The sequence below is a fragment of the Notothenia rossii genome, assembly GCF_949606895.1.
Source record: "Notothenia rossii genome assembly, chromosome: 6".
Taxonomy (NCBI): domain Eukaryota; kingdom Metazoa; phylum Chordata; class Actinopteri; order Perciformes; family Nototheniidae; genus Notothenia; species Notothenia rossii.
Genome location: NC_136909.1, coordinates 61,766,202 through 61,773,277, shown reverse-complemented (window position 1 = coordinate 61,773,277; position 7,076 = coordinate 61,766,202). Strand labels below are relative to the sequence as shown.

The 7,076-nt window shown below is 40.4% G+C and overlaps 2 long non-coding RNA genes across 2 annotated transcripts; both read right to left on the bottom strand.

Moving 5' to 3' along the window:
• Positions 1–633: 633 nt before the first annotated feature.
• On the bottom strand, positions 634–1,084 carry LOC307045386. Its single transcript, XR_013809902.1, has 2 exons — positions 833–1,084; positions 634–740 (listed from the first exon to the last, which is right to left on the bottom strand). It is a non-coding gene; the product is annotated as an uncharacterized lncRNA (long non-coding RNA).
• Positions 1,085–2,820: 1,736 nt separating this feature from the next.
• On the bottom strand, positions 2,821–5,438 carry LOC307044532. Its single transcript, XR_013809660.1, has 4 exons — positions 4,522–5,438; positions 4,322–4,423; positions 4,110–4,196; positions 2,821–3,831 (listed from the first exon to the last, which is right to left on the bottom strand). It is a non-coding gene; the product is annotated as an uncharacterized lncRNA (long non-coding RNA).
• Positions 5,439–7,076: the final 1,638 nt, after the last annotated feature.

Here is a 7,076-nt window from a genome sequence, read left to right as displayed (position 1 = left end):
CTGCCCAGGTATATTTAAACAAGTGCCCAACTCGCCTGTAGGCCTACAGTGGGGTAACGTGCTAATTTAGCAGCTCATGGTTTAAAAACAGAGATTGGCTGGAATTTCCTGTAAAAAAGATGCCATGGAGATGACATTTCGGTTCAAATACATCTAACTCAGATGCCGTCATCACAATTGTACCAGAGTACCAAACCCTTACGAAAAAACACTATAATAGGCCTATTACTATTAAGAATTACTATAGAAATACCACAAAAAACTGCTATAGTATTTCTATGGTGTTTTTGGACACACTATAGAGAATTACTTTAGTAATACTATAGAGTTGGCTATGGTGATCTTATAGTGAAGTTACAGTTATACTATAGTTTTTCCTGTAGTATTTCTATGGTTTTTCGGCCACTATAGGAAATTACTATAGCTATACTATTGAGTTTTATGTAGTATCACTATAGTGCTTTCTATATTATTTCTATGGTTTTTCGGAAAACACTCAGAAAATTACTATAGTAATATAGAGTTGGCTATGGTGATCTTATAGTGAATCTATAGTTAATTAGCTTTAATAATGATGTATTCATCCCTATAGTAAGTATGGTATCAACAAATAAAAGTTAGCAGGCAGAGCAGTTTCAATTTGAAAGATAGGGACTTTATTAACAAAATAAAATACATTGTTCACAGAATATGAATACGAATAAGTTAAATGTAAAAAAATTACAAGAACAATTTCAGGCCTGAAACAGAAATGGTTGGGCAATGAAATTAAGGGAAAAAATGTCCCAACCCCTATATACAGTATAAACACATTTCACATTCATATACTTACAACCCATGCCTCTCTACCAAGTCAGAGAAGCAAACTCTGACAAGTTTGAGGCTGGTCTTCTCGGTAAGAATGCCATTTTGCAGTTCATCAAATACTTCTGGAATTTTCTTCTTAAGTAGATCAGTTAGGCCATTCAGAAGAACTAGTTCTTGCCTGAACAAAACAATAAGAGCAAGCACAGCACAAAGTAAAGTTCTGGCCTGTGTGATTTTTTGAAACACAATTTAACAAGCATGGTACATGCAGGGGCGGACCTAGCACATTTGGTGCCCTAGGCGAGCTTCACCACTGCGCCCCCCCCCAAAAAAATATCAAAACATCTTAACAGTTATACAGTAAAGTACTGCAGCTTTATTTATTACAAGCAAGAACAAGAGCTAAGAATAAATGTAAAGTGCACACTAAAGAATTAAAACAAATAAACAACTTAGCTAACAAACAATAATAATATCAATAACAAACAATAAAAGAATGTGCAAATTTGCTTTCAAAGAAAATTAAGAAGAAATGTAAAGTGCACACTAAAGAATTAAAACAAACAACTTAGCTAACAAACAATAATAATAATAACAATAACAAACAATAAAATAACGTGCACATTTGCTTTAAAAGAAAATTATGTATTGTAAAATATGTTACACATGTCAAATAATCAAAATATAATATGCTAAATAAACAAACAAATACATAAAAATTACAAATTCACTTTGTCTCAAGAACTATTTACAATCCACTCCCTATCATCACACAAGGTTGGCCTACATATTAGCTCCTACTGGTTTCCATTTACAGTGCAATCCTTCTGGCCTTCCTCGCTGCAAAGTCATCAATCACATCATCATATGAAATCTGACCACCAACCTCATGGTTAATACTGATTACAGCCAGACCACTGAGGCGTTCTTGAGCCATGGTGGACCTCAGGTATGTTTTCAAGAGTTTTAATTTGGAAAAACTCCTCTCGGCTGAAGCTACTGTTACTGGTAGCGTTGCACTGATCCGCAGAGCAATACACAAGTTGGGATATATTTCGCTGAGCTGCTTTGTGTGTATGAATTTCAACAACTCAAGAGTTGTCATGCTCTTTGATGGCAAGTCAGGTACATTTTCCAACTCCTGAGCCAGCTCCTTCCCATCCAAATCAGATTGCCCTCCATGGCTTAAGGTGTGTGCAAGTGCCTCTGCTTGCTTCATCAGCTCTTAGTGTGGCAGGTCTGGGAAGTTGTACAGAATGCCAAACTTGTCTTGCACATGTTCAAGAGTGGTAAACCTCTCCTTTTGTGCTGACACTGCAGCATCTACCACCACGTTAAAGAACGTTACCTCCAGATTTTGCAAGGCATTCCTCAATGGCTCATCAGGAGACTCATATGAGAAGTGCCTCTTTGTTGACTTCAGCCGCTTTTGCACAAGGACTGCATCCACATTCATGTCTTCACACATGTCCTTGGCTGATGTTTGTGCAGCCACAAAGCCTGTGGCTCTGTAGGATTTGAGAGCTTTTTCAGTCTTTTTCAGTAGACTTACTGCTACATCCACTTGCATTGTTTGGGACTGCAGGACTTTGCTCACCTGCTGAATTTGACTTAACATGTCATACCAGACCACTGTGCACAGTGAAAAGCGGAATGACCCCACTTCTTCTGCCAGAGACTGGGCTTCAATCCTGATGATTGGGTCTTTGGCCTGGTTTCTCACCTCAAGCAGTGCCTCTCTCACAGCTGCGGCTTCATATCGCAGAGGCTCCACAGCTTTCACTCTGCTCTCCCATCTGGTTTTTGACCACATTTTGAGTGAAAGGTTGACGTGTTTCTTGAGGATGGCCCATCTCTGTGTAGAGGCAGAAAACAGGCAGGATAGCTTCTGCACAATGCCAAAAAATGATATGGCATCTTTGGAGCTTTTGGCAGCATCAGCAATGACCAAATTGAGTGTATGTGCCCCACAAGGCACAAACAAAGCTCTTGTGTTCAACTGCAGTAGCCTGGCCTGTACTCCCTTGTTCTTCCCTCTCATATTTGCGCCGTTGTCATATGACTGTCCTCTGCAGTCATCAAAGGCAATCTGCAACTCCTCCAGCCTCTTCAAAATCAGGGCGGACAAACTTTCACCAGTGGACTCCTCTGCTACTAGGAATCCCATGAAGTGCTCTTTAATCTGGGGGTCTTCTTCCAGTGTCACAATTCTGATGACTACTGACAGCTGTTCAGTGTGGCTAACATCCGGGGTGCAATCTAAAATGAGGGAAAAGTACTTGCATTTCTTTATTTCTTGCACTATTGTTGATATAATCTTTCCACTGATGCATTCAATCAACTCATTCTGAATGGTTTTGCCCAAGTAGCTGTGGTGGGATGTTTGACTTTTAATCTTGTGGATGTGGTCTTTCATCACTGGGTCAAACTGCGCCAAAAGCTCAACCTCTTTCAAAAAGTTTCCATTTGAAGGAGAGTGGAGTATTTCTGTCTTTCCTCTCAATGCCATATTTCGCCCTGCCAGAGACTGTACAATAGCAACCAGTCGTGTCAGCACTGCTCTCCACCGACTCTTCTCTGCCTCAAGGAGGGCCTGCTCTTGTTTGTCTATTGTTGTACCTTGTTTTAATCGAACTGCCAATTCTTTCCATGACGCCAAATTGTTCAGGTGTTCCGGACTATTTTCATGGCTGGTCAAAGCAGCACTTGCATTTTTCCAATCCGACAGTCCTGCATTTGTTAAATGAATTTGTTTTGGAGATAAAAGTTGACAACAAAAACAAAAAAGACTGTTCTTCTTTTTTGAATATGTCACCCAACTTCTTTTGATCCTTTCTCCATTTACTAAGGTCCTGCTGAAGTACTGGTGGTGGCAACTTCTCCCATCATCTCTCCTTGGGAAAATGAAATCAGGTGTTATCTGATATGGTCCTCTCCGAACAAACTCTGTCCTCATTGTGTCTGTGAGATGTGAAGGGCAGTCAGCAGGATCGGTTGGTAGTGGATCGTCTGTCTTTGCTGCATCTGGAGGGCATGTGAAGCACATTTTCTCACCTCATATTCACAGTATCTTCACACACACACACACACACACACACACACACACACACACACACACACACACACACACACACACACACACACACACACACACACACACACACACACACACACACACAACCCCAATTCCAAAAAGGTTGGGACAGTGTGTAAAATGTAAATAAAAACAGAAAGCAATTATTTGAAAGCATGAGGACAATTAGGTTTATAGCTAAACATCTTTACATTCATCAGGCATACACCTGAGAAGAGTGTATGGGTGGAATCTGTGGTGCAATCAGGATGAGATGCAGCAGGCTGTTCTGACGTTCCTTGCAGTGGTTCTGGGCCTATACATATATAGAGAACACACAAGAGCAAATATATTGTCTGGATTAGAAATGGCACGACAGTCATTTTTACATTCAATTATTTATCATCACATCAGGAACATCTATTGACATATTGTACTCACCAGAACAAACAGACACAGTGGTCAGTGGCAGGGTGGAATCAGTGGTCATCTCATCAGGATGAGCAGCTTGCTGTTCTGACGTTCCTTCATGTGGTTCTAGGTCTATAAATATAGAAAGAACACACAAGAGCAAATATATTGACTGGATTTCACATTCAATTATTTATCATCAGGAACATCTATTGACACATTGCACTCACCTGAGGAAGCCGGCACAGCTGAGGTGCATGGCGGTTCCTTGTCAACTGATGCAGCAGATGGTCCCAGATATTTTAAAAGTGAATCTAAAATGATATAACAAAATGTGTATTATCAACATTGAATAATTTCCATTTGTTAAATGTAGCTATTATTTAGTTAGTAAGCATTAGGACAGCCTGACAGGTCTGATTCAACTAATCAAGAGCTATGCCTATCTTATTAGAACAGTTGAATCAGGTGTGTTAGTTCTGGGTTGGAACGAAAACATTCAACAGGACTGGAGTTGAGAACCACTGAGCTAGTTAGCTAACGTTAGCGCACATAGCGACAGGGTTGAATTTGGCAAATGTTTGACTCGGATAGTCAATGTGCTTTCTGAGGTAAACTTAACGTTAGCTAACGTTACCAACTAACTAACATTCCACCACACTGGCTAGCTCGCTACACCAAAACTAACATTGTTATTATTACTAATATTTCTATTTCATTACACAAAGAAAATAGCCTTATGACAGTTTCGACTGAATGGCAATAACAAACGCTGGCTAGCTAACGTTGGCTTGGCTAACTAGCAAGATTACATGATCCATTCGCTAATGTTGACAATACAATCAAAATTGCATACCTTTCACCTTGGCACGTTTCTCTTCTTCTTCTTTTCTTCTGTTGTTATACTGCGCCCCAGATGGCTTTTGCCTCTTCATAGTTCTCTAACGTTAGTCTTTCTTTCCTCAACGCTCAATTTTATAAACACTTGACCGATACCCATCAATGCACAGCGCTCTAGCATGTTCTGACTGTGAACACCTAAAGCCGAGGCTCTTAGACCGACCGACCGTTTTAGATTTTTGGCTCATTTTCCCTTATGTTAGAATTTTTTTTTTTATGTAAGAATAATGGTTGCAGATATAGAGGGGGGGCGCCAAATTTTTTTTGTGTGCAATTTTTGGCGCCCCCCTCTGGGTGGCGCTCTAGGCAACCGCCTATATTGCCTGTAGGAAGCTCCGCCCCTGGGTACATGTATACCTGAGTTTGACAGACTTCTCTTAGGACAGGCTGAAGATCCGGTGCTTCAGAAAAGTGCACTTGGAATCTGTCAAAGTTACTGATTCTAACTTCTATCAACATCTATAAACTCCTTGAAGTCTGTGTTGTATTTTAAAAACCTATCAAGGACAAATCCAAATTCACCTGTTACTTCCAGGAGATGGTTTGTGCTTTGGACACTGTAGATTTTTCTTTTAATTTACTTTTTGCTAGGACTTTAACAGATTCCTGCAGCTCATTCCCGCTTCCTGTATAAGAAAAAGACAAATTCATCCTGATGTTGACTAATCATATTATGCCAGATTAAATTAAATGCCATCATCTATCATCTTCTAGTTAAACCCATTAATACACACCTTATATAAATTATAAGCAGTATTTTAAGTTAATTAACTTCACCCATAAAGACAACTTCTAGAGAAGCACAGGGGAGATTCTGCTCAGCCTCCAGTGGCGTTTTCTCCTGGAGGCTGGGTATTTCTTTATATTTTTTATTTGTATTTAAAAACATCTCTTCGCTGTTGTCAGTGAGTATTTTACAAAGACTGAAACAGCGTCCCTCTAAATTAATGTGTGGTGAAACACAGTATTGCACGCTACACTCACTCTATACTACACCCGCAGTCCGCTGTGTCAGGTTATGGCTAGAAAGGATCCGTCTAATGTAAATAGGACGTCACCTTCTCGTTCTAACTCTCGTTGTAATCGGAGCGGCTCGGCTGTAATCGGAAAGGGTCGGGGTGGGCAGGACGCGGGAAGATCGCGGGAAGATCGAGAAGAGACGTCGTTCTAACTCTCGTTGTAATCAGAGCAGTGGTAACCACTCAAAGTCCTCAAGAGGTAGGAAACGACAGCAGTGTGGGACCTTATTGCGGGAAATTACTGAGCACACATACCACCTACAGGATGAGACGTTCATGTGTACAGTGATATCAAGACTAAATGATCTTTTGGAGGATGTAAAGCAACACACCCCACATGACAGTATTCTTCCTCTCACCTTCACGCCCCCCAAACACAAAAGGCAGAAGAGGACCATAACACCTCTCAGTACCAGCCATCGTAGACACCCTTTTTCAGGCAGGGTGGGTCATAAAGCTGAGGTCATGAGATCCAACTACAGAGTGGACAGCTTGAACAAGATTTTAAAAGCTAAGTCCCCAGAGTCTAATGCGGGAGGAGCAGGCAGGGGTACGAAGAGGAGGATAGATGCTTTAGGTAAGAACAAAGTATATTTACTTTTGCCATCTCCTCTATATTCACAAAACACAGCCAATCATCCATTCCAATCCTATGTGACATGGCACAGTTCATTTCACTCCAATAGAAATTGGTATAAAAGAGACCATTAGTCTTCTCATTGTGCTTATTGCTGTGGATAGGTGTTAACTATTGTTGTTGTATTGTATCATATTAAAAGTGAATGTTGGAAGCTTGGAGATGAATTGAGCTGTAAAGAGGTGGTAAGTAAAACAACGTTTTTAATCCATTGCATGTGATTGATGTA